Source organism: Onychomys torridus, chromosome 17 (assembly GCF_903995425.1).
Source record: "Onychomys torridus chromosome 17, mOncTor1.1, whole genome shotgun sequence".
Taxonomy (NCBI): domain Eukaryota; kingdom Metazoa; phylum Chordata; class Mammalia; order Rodentia; family Cricetidae; genus Onychomys; species Onychomys torridus.
In genome coordinates this window covers 28,052,276-28,068,639 of record NC_050459.1, presented here as the reverse complement: position 1 = coordinate 28,068,639, position 16,364 = coordinate 28,052,276, and the positions used below count along the sequence as shown (strand labels likewise).

Here is a 16,364-nt window from a genome sequence, read left to right as displayed (position 1 = left end):
CAGGCTCATAATCAAGCTATCCTTGGGTGCGTTCTGCATACATAGTTTCACCAGTCAGTATTAGTTTGCCTCTCCTCATACAAACCCTATAAGGGAAGTGTATTGTTATCCACATATAGACGCTGAAATTTTCAGAAGGTAAGTAACTACCCCAGGGTCATAAAGCTAGCTAGTTGAAAGGCAAAGTGATTTCAAATTACTTAGTTAAAAGTTAAAAGAAAATTTTGTTTTTTCAGTTGAAGCTAAAAAACATCTGAGCCAGGTGGTGGCGGCGGCGGTGGTGGTGGTGGCGGCAGCAGCAGCAGCAGCAGCAGCAGCGCATGCCTTTAATCCCAGCACTCGGGAGGCAGAGCCAGGTGGATCTCTGTGAGTTCGAGGCCAGCCTGGTCCCCAAAGCGAGTTCCAGGAAAGGCACAAAGCTACACAGAGAAACCTTGTCTGGGGGGTGGGTGGGGGGAGATAGAAAACCCTCCTCTATCATTCTTCTCTACTCCTTTGAGGCAGGGTCTCTCCCTGAGCCTGGAGCCCAGTGGTCTTCCTTTTTCTGCCTCTCTCAGAGCTAGGGTTACAAGTAGGTCACACACACAGCTTATTATCTGGGTACTGGGCTATAAACTCCGGTCCTCATGGTTATGCAGCAAGTGCTTGTAACTGCTGAGCCATCTCTCCAGCAATGGTAACTTTTTTTCTTGTTTTCAAGAAGAGAGAGGTGCTGTGTTACGGTCTTTCTGTCTGCTGTGAATATGTGTTGCTACCATTGGTTAATAAAGAAGCTGCTCTGGCCTATGAATAAGAGCCAAGCAGGAAATCCAAGCAGAGATACAGAGAAAAGAAGGGCGGAGTCAGGGCAGACATCATCCAGCCGCCCAAGGAACAAGATGTCAGTAGACTGGTAATGCCACGGCCATGTGGCAAAACATAGATTCATAGAAATGGGTTAATTTAAGATGAAAGGCTAACTAGAAAGAAGCCTGAGCAGTATTCATAAAGGCTGAAAAAAGTCACTAAGGCTTTGTGAATCTACAGCTCCCCGGAGTATCAGGAGAGAACCTAGAGACTAATATTGAAATGCTAAAAAAGGGGCTGGAGAGACGGCTCAGTGGTTAAGAGCATTGTTACCCATGAAGAGGACTCAGGTTTGATTCCCAGCTTCAACATGGTCCCAGCTCCCACATGGAGGCTCATGACCATATGTAACTCCACTTCCAGGAGATGCAACACCCTCTTCTGGCCTCTGTGGGTACTGCATACCCATGGTACACATACCTACATACATGCAAAACACCCATACACATTAAATATTTTTAAAATGCTATAAAATATTCACATAAATGTACCAAAACTAAATAGTCACTGTAAGGATTCTGTCCTTAATTATGTCATCAGTCTGTGATGGCATCCCAGCCTAAAAAGCGGGCAGACCCTCTGTGTGCTCTCCCTGTCTCTCTTTCCATTCTCTCCCCACTCCGTGCGGTCCTCTCTCTCCCTCTCTCCCTCTCTCTCCCAATAAAGCTCTAGAAAGGTAACTATGGCTCATGATTCCTCCGTGACTCTCCTCCAGCACTCTCCTCCGTCAGTATGGCCGCCATGGGCGGTGGCCAGCCACAAGGGCCGCCTTAACCAACAGTCACCACTTCATTGATCATTCAATAATATTAAGACACATTCCATACATCAGTTCTGAAAAGCAAAGTATTGATGGTAAGCAATAGTGGGGCCTCTCTAAGTTGGCAGAGACACCCCCCCAAAGACTCAGAAATGATCAAAACATCATAAAGAGTTGAAAACAAAAGAGAGATGAGAACACCAGCTTATTTAAGTGTCGGAGGTGTGTCAAAGCTGTTCGTGGAGGTTCACGTGCTTCAGGGGACCCTCCGACAAACTTGCCTGAAGGTTAGGAAAGTGAAGGTGTTTCTATTATTGGGTGGACCCTTTCCCTAAACTGACTTCATTAATCTGGGTTTGGGCTGCAGAACATTGTATTTTCACCCCAGGCTCTGTCCTATGTCAAAATTTGCCAAGTATTTCTGTGAATCTCATGATAATTTGACATCGGTCCAAATAGTGCCTCTTGCTTTTTAATAACCCTATTTGGTTATTAGATTTTGATGCATGGGTTTTAAATTCTAATATTGAGCACATTCTATATTTTGGGCCAGGGAGCACGAAGCTATTATGCAGTTAATGAGCTTCCTCATTATAAACCATGCAGTGAGCAGTGGTTTATTTAAACTTGGTCAAACATTAACAGTAGATACACAGAACGTGGAGGAGGGGGAACTCCTCTTCACTCAATGGCATGCGGTAAAATTTAATGTTAGATGTAAAGTTTAAAAAGAAAGAAAGGAAGGAAGGACAGAGAGAAGAAAGAAAGAAAGAAAGAGAGAGAGAGAGAGAGAGAGAGAGAGAGAGAGAGAGAAAGAAAGAAAGAGAGAGAGAGAGAAAGAAAGAAAGAAAGAAAGAAAGAAAGAAAGAGAGGGAGAGAGAAAGGAAGGAAGGGAGAGAGAGGAAGGAAGGAAGGAAGGAAGAAAGAAAGAAAGAAAGAAAGAAAGAAAGAAAGAAAGAAAGAAAGAAAGGAAGGAAGAAAGAAAGGAAGAAAGAAAGAAATGTTTTACTTCCCAGAAATAAACCTGGGAAGCTGAAGAGTAGATAATGCTGACACAGGAGAGGGCAAGATTGTGAGGTGAGGCAGGGGGATGCCCACAGGCAGCCATGAGGAAGTCCTAAACAGCCCTCCAAGTGCCCACATGCCTTTACTATCCAGCAATCAGTGTCTGATGTCTCACCATTCCAATTTTCTCTGGAGTCTCTAAGACTAATCATGTTTATGGTTCTGCCTTGAAGATTACAAAGCACTTCTGGGAATACTTGTCAACTAATCCCCCAGGGCAGGGGCTCTAACCAGTTGATCAGGATTGGCTGGTCGGTCTAAAGAGGCAGTAGGAATGTTAAGAACTTGGCCTTTATCACTCTCAGGAAGGGGGGAGGGGGCTGAGTTTATCTGGAAGCCTCAGTCTCTCTGATAAAATAAGGATAATGCTATTTACCTTGAAGGGAGGTTGTAAGGTTGAAAGGGTACAGAGCATCTTAACCACAACAGATGGTATCTGTCCTGACAGCCAGACCAGTGGGAAGGAATCCCCTCGGCTCCTGAAGGGTTTCTCCTCCAGATGGGGAGCTGGGGAGAATGCTTCCCAGGGCAGCACCCCATTTCCCTGTCAATAGTGAGGGGCAGGGAGCTCTCAAGGCCAGGTCAGTGACCCCCAACAACACCCAACTCTACCCCTAAGCCAATATTTGCTTGAGTTTTCTCCCCTGGGTTTCAAATTAGGCTTGGGAGATGGGAGATGCACTCTGAAAGTAAAGGAAATGAAGGAGAGTCTCAGAAGAACCTGGTGAAGGCTGCCCATTGTCCATCCCCAGAAGTGCTAGTACCCAGGAAGCATTGGGGGTATGGCTAGTTTCCTCTTTGCACTGTGGGTATGGAGTGATTGTGTGTGTGTGTGTCTGTCTGTGTGTGTGTGTCTGTGTGTCTGTGTGTGTGAGAGAGACAGAGAGAGAGAGAGAAAGAGAGAAAGAGAGAGAGAGAGAGAGAGAGAGAGAGAGAGAGAGAGAGAGAGAGAGAGAGTTTGAGGGACTGGGGGTGCCAATGACAGCATAGAATTGTTAAGGTTAGAGAAGCAAAGGTATGGGGCTAGGACCCGGTTCTGAGGAAGCTCTGCTGCTGATGGAGACATGGTAGACCAGTTAGATACTGAGTCAGGGCTGTGATTTTAATTAGCACATAGAAACACCACCACCCCCCTCAGTCCCCGTGGCCGCTAGCCAATTATCACTACCTCTTCTTCAGCATGGCTTTTAGCATAAAGGTCCCAACCTGCTGTACTCCATCATCTGTGGAGATGTGTTCATTTTATGAAAGTGAGAAGTACCCAGTACCAACTCCTCAGAGACCATGATTCAGGAAGTATGACAGGCTAAAAGGTCAATGTAGAAACTGGAGAGGGGCCACCCTGCATTCCAGGTCTCGGCTTCCCTGCTCATATGTGAGGGTGGGTTGGTTGGTTTTAGACAAGGTCTTACTATGTAGCCCTGGCTGGCCTGGAACTTGCTATATAGACAAAGTTGAACTTGAACTCACAGAAATCCACCTGACTCTGCCTCCTGAGTGCTGGGATTAAAAATGAGTGCCAACCACATTTGGCTTGTTTGGTTTTTGTTTTATTGGTGGATTAGCAGTGCTGGGGACCAAATTCGAAGTGAACACGATAGCCCCAGCCCAACTCCATGTCACTTATTGTCTCTGGACTTTGCTTCATCTGTACATTTAGGATAATGGTACCCTACCCTCAGAGTGGCTGGTAGGCTGGGATTGCTGTTGTTAAGAGAGGAATTGCAGGGGTGTGTGTGTGGTGGGGGGTATGCCTTTAATCCCAGCTCTAGGGAGACAAAGGCAGGCAAGCAAGTCTCTGAGTTTGAGGCTTACAGAATGAGTTCCAGGACAGCCAGGGCTACACAGAGAAACTCTGTCTCAAATAACCAGAGAAAGAGAGAAGGGTCTATTATCTCTCTTTTTTTTTTTAAATATTTTATTTATTATGTATGCAGTGTTCTGCCTAAAGGCTAGAAGAGGACATCAGATCTCATTACAGGTGGTTGTGAGTCACCATGTGGTTGCTGGGACTTGAACACAGGACCTCTGGAAGAGCAGTCAGTTCTCTTAACCTCTGAGCCATTTCTCCAGCCCACTCCTATTTTAAAGGAGGGCTGTAAATCCTGACAAAGGTCAGCCAGGGAATAAATCACTTGGCTACAAAGCTAATCCCAAGTAGCTTCCGATCATGAATCTTGAATATAATTTTAGAAATAAGAAAAAAAAAAGGGGGGGAGATGTAAAGACATCAAAGAATAATGTTTGGCAAGTGCTCAGTAGAAAGATAAGGGTTAGAAGAAGCATTTACTCTTTGATCCCTGCTTATGGGGATACATTTACAAAACACCGGCAATGATGTTCAAGGTAAACCATTGATGTCACAAAGGAAAAAGCCCAAGGAGTGGAGGGAAATTCTGAACTTACAGCGTTCCACATGAAAAACCCAAAGTAAATTGCCATCCAGGTGTAATTGCTCACACTTGTAACCCTAGCAGGACGCTAAGGCAGAGGCCAGCCTGAGCTCCACACAGAGTTTCAGGACCACAGTGGGAGTCTTGTCTCAAAAACAAGTCCAAAAGGAGCCACGTCAGGCCTGTGGTCTCAGCACACTGGAGGCAGAGGCAGGCAGACTCCTGTGTGATGGAAACCAGCCTGATCTGCATAGCAAGTTCCAGACCAGCCAGGACAATGCGACCATAAGCCTGTCTCAAAATAAAATTAAATTTAAATTTTGTCACGAGAAGCATTTCAAGCTGCTAGAGTTGCGAATCAGATGGAATTTTTTTTTAAATAAAACAAAGGGTTTCAGGCCAGGCGGTGGTGGTGCACGCCTTTAATCCCAGCACTCGGGAGGCAGAGGCAGGCGGATCTCTGTGAGTTCAAGGCCAGCCTAGGCTACAGAGTGAGTTCCAGGAAAGGCGCAAAGCTACACAGAGAAACCCTGTCTCGAAAAAGCAAAACAAACAAACAAACAAACAAACAAACAAACAAACCAAAGGGTTTCATTAAACTCGATAAAGGTGCTTTTAGAGACCACATCTGTGCACACAAATCGACCAGCCGCCCTAAGAGTAAGAAAACAGATGTTGACAACATTCAAAAGAAAATTGCCGTGGTCTCAGCTGCTTAGAACCTCATTCATATTTCCAAGGCCTTACAGCCTCTACCTTCCTTCCCTCCTTCCCCCTCTCTTCTGTCTTCCCTTCCTCTTCTTCTTCCTTTCTTCCTTTTCTTCCTTTCTCTCTCTCTTTCCTCTGTAGTTAGCGGTGATGTTTCTTTCTTTTTTGGAGCTGAGGATCGAACTCAGGGTCTTGCGCTTGCTAGGCAAGCACTCTACCATTGAGCTAAATCCCCAACCCGGCAGTGGTGTTTCTTTAGAGCTTGCCGGGCATGGGATTAGGGGCCTGATGCCCAAATTAGCAGAAGAACCCTCAAGGAAGAGACAAGTCACAGGGAGGAGAGAAGAGAGTGACAGGCCAGTGTTTGCTCTGGCCACCAAAGGGAAAAAAAGATACCCATACCAGTGCCAAATCAACTCTAACACTCAGGGTGTCAACCCTGGACTCAGTACCTGTCCAGGGTCAGAGCCCTCACTGAGGCAGGAAAATCAAGAAAACGTAAAAGAAAAAAAAGGAACCCTCCCAGAGTCTGATTGAAGCTCCTCACCAACTGGGTGTGGTGATATTTTATCTATGCACCCCAATAAAGCTTACCCGGGGGATCAGAGGCAAAGGCCAGCCACTACAGTAAACACAGAAATCAGGCAACGGTAGCACACGCCTTTTATCCTAGCATTCGGGAGGCAGAGATCTACCCAGATCTCTGTAAATTCAAGGCCACACTGGGGAACAGAGCCTGGCATGGTGACACATGCCTTTAATCCCAGCACTAACCATAAAGGTCTGGAGGTCTGCACAAACAGGGAGTGATGTAGCTGGGCAGAGAGAGGAAGTGAAATTGCAGAACAGAAAGGCATATAGGCCTGGGTACACAGGAAGTAGGTCTCTTTGGAGACTGAGATGTCTGTAAGGTGAGGTTGGCTGTGGCTTTTCCTATTCCTCTGATCTCTTAGGTTTTAACCCCAATATCTGGCTCCAGGTTTTTTATTAGTAAAACCATTTAAGATTCGTGTTACAACTGGGGATAAAGAATTTTAACACAACTAACAAAAATCTTTGCAAAGAATCCCTATACACAGCTAGTCAGTAGTGGCACATGTCTTTAATTCCAGTACTCACTCTGTTCAAGGCTAGCCTGGTCTACAGAGCTCCTTCGAGGATAGTAAAGGCTACACAAAGAAATCCCACCTCAAAAAACAAAAACAGACAAAAAAAGGATGCCCATATCCACACAATACTCATACTTAGGTAGGTATTTCAAACAAGAGTATCAAGATAGCCATGAGCCTGACCTGAGGCCAGAGTTTAACCTGATTCCCTGTAACTATAAACTGTAACTGTAAACTGTAAGCTGTAAACCTGTAACTTCTTGAGGATCTCAAAAACAAGATTAAACAAGCTTGTTTACAGTTAACACATCTTACACTCCTTGTGACCTAGTACAAGGATCCCGCCCTTTACCCTGTGCTTTCTTCCTATTGGCCTGTCTGTAATCCTACCCAATGTACTTCAGAAAACAGTAGATTCATTCACTCAATGGAAAAACAAACCAAGACCCTCTGAATGATGTAACATCAGAAACCACCAATATCCTACACATGGCTATCATTTAGCAATTCAGTTGCCCTGGGTGTGTATTGTCCTTCTCCAAAGGTTCTGTCTGTCCATCTGTCTGTCTGTTTCACATGTGCACATATCCCTGTTTAAATCTGTATTAAACCTTTGTGTGTATGTATTATACACGTGTGTGCCTGTGTTTCTGCACACATGGAGGTTAGAGAACTTCAAATGTCTTCTCACTCTGCTTTTATAATATTTAGATTTAATTTTGTTTGTTTGTTTTTGTTTTTCAAGACAGGGTTTCTCTGCATAGTTTTGGTGACTGTCCTGGATCTTACTCTGTAGACCAGGCTGGCCTGGAACTTACAGAGATCCACGTGGTTCTGCTTCCCAGAGTGCTGGGATTAAAGGTGTGCGCTACCACTGTCTGGCCTTAGATTTAATTTTTTAAAATTTGATCTGTATGAGTATTTTTGTCTGCATGTATGTGTGTGTACCCATACCCATGCAGTGTCTGAGGAGTCAGAAGAGGTCAGATCCTCTGGAACTGGAGAGATCTGCCTGCCTTTGCTGGGATAAAAGACTTCCACCGCCCCGACCATCTTTTTTTTTTTTTTTTTGAGTCAAGGTCTCCCGCTGAACCTGGAGCTTGCCATTTTGGCTAGGCTGGCTGGCCAGTGAGCTCCCTGAGATCTCCCCATCTCTAGCAACACAGTGGTTATAGGCACATGCAGCTCTACCCTTCTCTTTGTGGATGCTGGGGATTCAAACTCAGGCCCTCCTGTTTTTCCAGCAAGTGCTGTTACTGTCTCAACTCCCCAGCCCTCCAGACTTCTCAGTAAACTCCAGCTAACACTCCACACTAGCTATTCTGAAATTCTTTCCCTGAAGAAAAGTGAAGTATCCCTGATTCACCTGAGCAGGGATCTGCAAAAGGTCTGGTTGGGAGATTGTAGGCACAGCCTGGGTCTGCACCTAATGCCACCACAATGGACAAGGACACACACCACAGGGGATCAGCTATCGCCTCAGCCCCAGGTGACAGGCCCACAGTAGGCCCAGGGAAACACAACCAGAGTTTGTCAGCGGCAGGCCCTGCGCATTCTTCAGGAGCAGCCAGCCAAAGATGGCATTTCCCAAACCCAGTCACCTCCTCTGGGGTTTCCACTAAGGCTTGGAACTAGGAGAAAGACAGGGGATGGGAAAGAGGGAGAATGTGAGTTTCCTTTGTGCATTTTATGAAGCAGAGCTTTATCAGATATCTCCTCTTCTCCTTCCCCCTCTCTCCCCTCCTTTCCTCCTACCCTCTCCCCTCCTGAGAGTCTCACCACATAGCCCTGGCTGACCTGGCTGGCTCCAACTCACAGAGCTCCACCTACCTCTGCTTCCCAAGTTCTAGGATTAAAGGTGTGTGCCACCATGCCCAGCTGTAAATAATTTTTTCTTCATTGCAGAGTTCATAACAACTCTTAGTGCCTGGTATTTTTTTTTCTGTTTGTTTGTTTTGTAGAGGTCTCACTATGTAGACCAGGGTGGTTTCGGATTCACAGAAATCCTCCTGCCTCTGCCTCCGGTGTGCTGGGATTAAAGGTGTGCGCCAGAGCATCTGGCTTTGTTTTCAGCTTCTTAAAACTTAAAGCCTCCCCACCTCCACCAAGCCTGTGCAGAGAGGGATAGACCATGAAGGCTCCGCTATTAGGAACAGATTAATGCAGTGTGGAAGGACAGAGTTTCTCTGTATACCAGCCCTGGCCATCCTGGAACTTACTTTGTAGACCAGGCTGGCCTTGAACTCACTCTGATATTCCTTTCTGTACCTTCTTTATCTGATTTGGATAGCAGAGTGAGGCCAATTCTGTGACAAGAGAGGAGAAGTGGTCTCTCCATTTCTGGAAGAGACTGTGCGAAGCTGGTGTTGATTTTCTTTTAACTGTTTCCTATAATTTTTCAGATTAAACTATCTCAGCATGTAGAACCTTCCCCCTCTTTTTTTCCAGAGGGTGGGTGGGCAGTAATTTTTAGAGCCGTTTACATTATAGAAAATTGAAAATGGTAGAGAGTTTTCATATACCCTGTCTCCTCTAATATCCATGCCTCAGACGATGCTACAGCAACACATGATTATTAAATCAAGCCCAGACTTTCAGATTTTCCCCACATTTGTACAGATCCTACCTGGGACATCACATCACTGTTGCTGTGAATGCAGAGGTTCTTGGCTCGGAATGTTTCTCAGACTTGGTTTTTAAGGGGTAATGATCAGGAATTTTATAGGCTTTCTCTCCTTCTGGAATTTGTCTGATCTTTTTCTCATGATAAGGATGAAGTCCTGGATTTGGAGGAGAGAGACCACAGATGTGATCTATCAACACGACTCACGGCCTTCTTTATTAGTTCCACATTGCTTTGTGTTCTGCTTTTGACTTTCCTCGATTCTTGAAGTGGGAACTTTGGTTCCTGGTGCGCCACTTTCCTGATTTCCTTTTTATTACATTTATCTATCTATCTATCTACTTATTTATTTTGTGTATGCCAGCCCCCCACCCCACCCCACCTTCATGTGGAGGTCAGAGGACAGCTTTTGGAAGCTGGTTCCCTGCCTCCTGTCTCCATGTGGACATTGGGATGAAACTCAGGCCGTCAGGCTTGGCTGCAGGTATCTTGCGGCCAGTTGAGTCACGTGACCAGCTGACGCTGCTCATTTTGGACTTGTGCATTTCGAGGTATAAGTTTGTCTCTCAACGTGGCATCAGCTGCCCCCCCCCCCCCCTTGTTGTGGTAAGTTATTTCCCCCTTCCATTCAGTCCTACATACTTTTGTTCCTTTGACTTTTCCTTTTTAGAGACAGGGTCCAACCAAGACTCTAGAGTGTAAACCTGTCTCAGTAAATAAAAGGGAGAGGGATTTGGGGATGTGACCTCTCAGCTTCCTGCCCTGGCTGCCTGCTACCATGCACGCTCCCTCACCATTATGGGCTCCCTCTCTGAGTCTATTTAAGCCAAAACAAACCCTTCCCTAAGCCACTTAGTCATGGTGTCTACCACAGCAACAAAGAATAAGTAATACAGTGGCCTTGTTCTTTGTCCTGCCTCCTTGTCCCTTATTTCCTGGCCACGCACGCATCTCCCTCTGTCCACATTAATACCACCCTTATTAAAGCCATCGTGCTCTGAGATCATGGCCCGGGGACTGAGGCTTCCTGCACCTGCCACTCTGATGCTGCTGTGCCGTTGGTGGCAACAGGAAGCAGCACTGGAGAGTGGCTCCTCCAGACCCCCAACACCTCTTTCCAGAATGGATCCCATTGGAGTATTCATATCCCTTGGTGGTGGTTGTTTTAGACAAAGTCTTGCTATATGGTTCAGACTTGCCTTAGGCTTGTGATCCCCCTGCCTCAGCCTCCTGAGTGCCAGGGTTACAGACATGCTGGTCTATGCCTGTTCTTAGCTTGCTTGCTTTAACAAAAACCTGCACTTCAAAAAAAATTTTATTCTTTGTTTATTTATTTACCAAAACAGAGTCCCTGTGTAGCCAGCTGCCTGGAATTTATTATTCTCTTGCTTTGGTTTCGTGAGTGCCTTTAATCTCATTTATTCGTTGCTATGACAAAACATCTGAGACTGGGTACTTATAAAGAAAAGAGGTTGTTTTGACTGGATGTTCTGGAGAACCAAGGAGAGACTGCATCTGGTTCTGGCCTTCTTGCTGGCAGAACCCCAAAGCAGTCAAGGGGATCACATTGCAAAAGACATTAGGAGGGGCTGGAGGCTAGCTCAATGGCAGAGCACCTTTGTGCATCACCATGTTTTAGTCAGTGTTCTGTTGCTGTGAAGAGACACCATGACCAATTCTTTTTTTTTTTTTTTTTTGGTGGAGCTGAGGATCGAACCCAGGGCCTTGCGCTTGCTAGGCAAGCACTCTACCACTGAGCTAAATCCCCAGCCCCAACCATGGCAATTCTTATACAAGAAAGCATTTAACTGGGGGGGGGGGGGTTGCATAGTTTCAGAGGTTGAGTCCATGACCATCAAGTGGAGAACATGGCAGCAGGCATGGCAGGCATGGCAGGCCTGGTGCTGGTGCAGTCCTAAAGAGCTACATTCCAATTCACAGGCAGAGAGAACGAGCCTGGGTCTGGCACAGGCTTGGGAAACCTCAAAGCCCACCCCCAGTGACACACTTCCTCCAACAAGGCCACACCTTCTCCAATGAGGCCACACCTCCTAATCCTTCTAATCCCTTCAAATATAGCCACCCCCTGGTGACCAAGCATTCAAATATATGAGCGTATGGGGGCCATTCTTATTCAAACCACCACATACCTTAAAGCCTCTATTTGATGTTCAAATTTTATATATTATCTGTTTGACCTTCTTACCTGCTCAAGTCAGAATGTACGTAAAACCTTTTGGACTCTGCCTGCAATTGTTCTTTGGTTTCTCAGTTGGCTTTGTTGAAAGCCTTTGCACTACCCCGTTTGCTGTATTTCCAATGGGGTGTGTGTTTGATGCAAGGGCCGCTTACTGAATAGCATTGTGCCACTTAATAAATAACATACATGATCGTGACTTCTGCACATTTCCCCATCAGATATCTCCCGCTCTGTGAATGGTTCACATATGCTGGGCATTTGGGTTTTGTTGTTGTTGTTTTTGTTATTGTTTTTTCTTTTCTCTTCTTTCTTTTTCTTTTCTTTTTTTTTTCTTTCTTTTGACACAGGGTCTATCTAGGTAGCCATGAGTCCTAGAACTCTTTATGTAGATGATGATGAACTTTGAACTCTGCCTCTGGAGTGCTGAGATTAAGCTGTGAGCCACAACAGTACTTACAGGTGGTGGTGGCGCACACATCTTTAATCCCAGCACACAGGAGATAGAGGCAGATGGATCTCTATGGGTTCAAGGCCAGCCTGGTCTACAGATCAAGCTCCAGGACAGCCAGAGCTGCACAGAGAAACCCTGTCTCCAAAAAAAAAAAAAAAAAAAAAAAAAGTGAGCCACCATGCCGGTCTGGACACTCATTCTTGACTGCAAACATCTCCTAGCCCGCAGCATTCAGCCTCTGAGGACTTTTTTTCCTGGTTTTGCTCCCATCTTTTGTGTACTCGGTCCTGAAAGGGCCTTAGATACACATGACACTAGCAACCTGTAATGGAAATGTAATATGTCACTCTTCCCTTCACTAGGTAAGGTGCAGTTTGTTGACAATTTAAACCAGGACAATAGGAGCTTCCTGGTTAATACAACTAGCTTTTTCTTCTGGACTCCAGGAGCCACCGGCAAAGCTGTTCTGCTGTTGAGCTAACACAGCTCTGCTGAGGCAGCTTCTGGCTAAGCAAAGAAAGCAGAGAGTAGATGGGCCTCCAGAGCCATCTAGATTCTCTCTCCATACATCTGAGGGGTATTCTCCCCCCCCCCCCCCCGCTATCTAGCTGCCATTTCCCCAGAAATGGAAGCCCTCCAGTGGACACTGTAAGGTCCACAGAATGCTTGTGATTAGACTGTGCATAAAATACTACAGACCAAGCCACGCGTCTTCCTGACCATGTCACCTTGTTCAGGGTGTTTCTGCTAAAAAGATTTCAGCTGTGTTTACAAATTAATTCCTGCATACTCTTGCCCTCAGCCAGACATTCAAGACCCTCTGCAGTCCTGTACCCTATTTTTACAGATTACCAAGTGTCTGCATTGGACTCATCAATGCCCAGTTAAGGCTCAGAGAATTCACTCCCTTCTTCTCTACAAATATCCCAGTCAGAAGCATCTGCTAAGTCAAAAATTCTTCTTCTCAAGCATCACCCTCATAGTCCTGTCCTTTGTGGACAATTAATTCCTTCTTTTTTATTTTTCTTTCTTTCTTTCTTTTTTTTTTTTTGAGACAGGGTTTCTCTATTATACAGTTCTGGCTGTCTTGGATCTCGCTCTGTAAAACCAGGCTGGTCTCGAACTCAGAGATTCACCTGCCTCTGCCTCCCGAGTGCTGGGATAAAAGGTGTCTGTCACCACTGTCAGGCTGAAGTAGTTTCTTTTGAGACAGTTTCTTCCTATGGTTCTGTTGTGCCCATGTCTTGAGACCCCCAAGCAAGACCACCACAGGGCCGATATCTGATGCAAAACACACAGAGGTTTATCGATAACAAGCAAGCCCGGCTTGGTCTGTGTCCAACACAGTGGGTGGAGGAGGACGGCCCTGAGCTCTCAGGGTGAGGGGATTTTAAAGGGAAAAACCACAAGCAGGGTGGTACAAGCCTTTGCATCATATGATTGGGTGAGGGTATATAACCTTTGAACTTACTGGTGGGGGTTACTGTTATCATTTTTGGGCAGGCCTGGACAAGTCCCGGGCTCTGCCCTTGAGCTGCCGTGGAGGCTGACTGGCCTAGCTGGTATTGGTTGTGGGGGCTGACTCAGGGGCCCGGGCTCTGTCCTTGAGCTGCCATGGAGGCTGGCTGGCCTAGCATGTTCACCTTGACCCATGTACATAGCTCTAAGTTGGTGGAGGGTCACAGACGGTAAACAATTGGCTGAACCTTGAGCAGTCAGAGTATGTGCAGAAAGGAAGTTACTGAGAGGACTCTGTTTTTTGTTCACGGCCCTCCCAGAAACTGCTTGCTCGGCCTCAGGAAACTGAAAGTGAGGGCTGATCTCTGAGAGAAGACTGAGCAGCCTGTTATGGCGTCCTTTCAGTTCCCAGTCTGATTTTGAAATTGTGATTCAAAAATAAACTTTTCCTGTTTTTAAGTTGACTGTCTCAAGTGTTTTGCTACAGTAGAGGAAAGCTGACTAACATGGTACTCTTTAACACAGTCTACCAGCCTATTTCGGTGGTACACGGGCCTGTAATCCTAGCATTCAAGAAGTAGAGAAAACAAAAGCAACAAAAACATATTCTCTTGTCCTTGCCAGGACTCCCCTCCTCTTTCCCAACCACCTCACCACTCAATCGTAAACTGCACCCCAATCATTGTTTTGAGAATTGCAAATGAACACATTGTTGTGGAATAATCTTTTTGTACACTGTGAAAATGTCACTCTGACTGGTTTAATAAAAAGCTGAATGGCCAATAGCTAAGCAGGATTTCCAGGCACAGAGGATGCTGGGAAGAATGGCAGAGTCCCAGCCAGGCACAGAGGAAGCAGGAAAGCAACATGGGCAGTACAGAGTAAAGGTAATAAAGCCTCGAGGCAGAAAGTAAATTAATAGATGGGTTAATTTAAGTTATAAGGGCTAGTTAGAAACAAGCCTAAGCTACCAGCCAAGCTTTCATAATTAAGGAGTCTCCCCACTGTTTTTGGGAGGTTGATAGGCAGTACAGAAAAGTCTGACTACAAACAAGATGATGGCTGTGGCAATAATTTATAAGCAATAAAGATTACCTCACTTCAGGATCTTGCTATGTAGCTCAGGCTGGCCTCCAACTCCAAAATCTTCCTGCCTCATTCTCTGAGTGCTAAGATTGTAGGCATGTACCACAACCACCACCAAAAGAAATCTTCATGAGGGGATCAAACCCAGGGCCTCATGGGACGCAGGCACTCTCCCACTGAGCTAGCAGCCCTCAAGAACCACCGTTTTTTCTTTTCTTAGACCTATTTCATTCTATGCATGAGTTTTTGGCAGTATGTATGTATGTACATGCACTACGTGTGTGCCTAATGTCCAACAGGACACCAGATCCTTCTGGAACTGAAGTTATAAATGGTTGTAAGTCACCATGTGGGTGCTGGAACTAAACCCAGGTCCACTGCAAAAGTGATAAGTATTTCAACTGCCGAGCCCCAAAGTCACCTAATTTCAAATTACATTCTCTGTATGACTTTCGAACAACAGGATTGCATAAGGACTCTCACATCCTGATCACCCCATCCTCAAAACTAATTGGCACCTATTGCTTAACAAAACACCTTTGAGCCAGGAGGTGTGGCGCACACCTTGAATCCCAGCACTCAGGCAGGAGGCAGAGGCAGGTCGATCTCTGTGAGTTCAAGGTCAGCCTGGTCTACAGAGCAAGTTCCAGGACAGCCAGGGCAGTTACACAGAGAAACCCTGTCTCAAAAAACAAAATAAATAAACAAACAGATAAGTAGAATAAAAGCAGCTGAGCAAACCATGAAGAACAAGCCAGTAAGCATTGTTCTTCCATGGTCTCTGCTTTAGTTCCTACCTCCTGATTCTTGCTTGGGTTCCTGCCCTGACTTCCTTCAATGGTGGAAGTCAATGCAACATGGGAGTCTATGCCAAATAAACTCTTTCCTCGCCAAGTGTTTCATCACAGAAACAGAAAATAACTGATGTCCATTCATACACAGAAGAACATTTGGGTCGCTTGCAATCTTTGGATGTTACATGCAAAGTCATGACAAGTACTGTCTATAGATTTTTGTGTGGCTATAAACTTTTTCTCTGTGTGTGTTCAGGTGTCTATAGGTGCATGTGTTTGTGGAGACCAACCTGGGTATTTTTCTTCAGCCACTACCCATCATGTTTTTGTTTGTTTGTTTGTTTTTTATTTTTTTAAATATGGAACAATTCATTAATTCCTGTGTCATCCTTGTGCAGGGGCCATGCTAATCTCTGTATCATTCCAATTTTAGCTGCCAAATCAAGCATCCACCTGGGTTTTTTGAGACAAGATTTCTCACTGGCCTGAAGCTACCAAAGCAGGCTGGCCAGTGAGCCACAGGGATCCACCTACCCCTGCCTCCTTGGAAGCTGAAATACCATGCCTGGCTTTTTTTTTAATTATTTAATTTAATTTAATGTGTATGGGTGTTTTGCCTTCATGCATGTCTGTACAACACCAGTACATGTGTGACTTTGACTTGTTCTGGGAGCTGGGTAAAACCCAGAGGGGGACGGCTAAGTCACCAGGAGTTCAAACATGTTGTCATATTGTTTTCAAGACAGCATAAGAAAGTTTCCTGTTGATGCCTCACCAGCCCAGCTGCTGAGGGCAGTGCTTCTCAACCTGTGGGTCACGACCCCTTTGGAGTCGAATGACCCTTGCACAGGGGTCACCTAAGACCACAGGA

General features: G+C 45.6%; 1 non-coding gene across 1 annotated transcript; it reads right to left on the bottom strand.

Moving 5' to 3' along the window:
• Positions 1–15,846: 15,846 nt before the first annotated feature.
• Positions 15,847–15,954, bottom strand: LOC118569239. The gene has a single exon (XR_004943033.1). It is a non-coding gene; the product is annotated as a U6 spliceosomal RNA (small nuclear RNA).
• Positions 15,955–16,364: the final 410 nt, after the last annotated feature.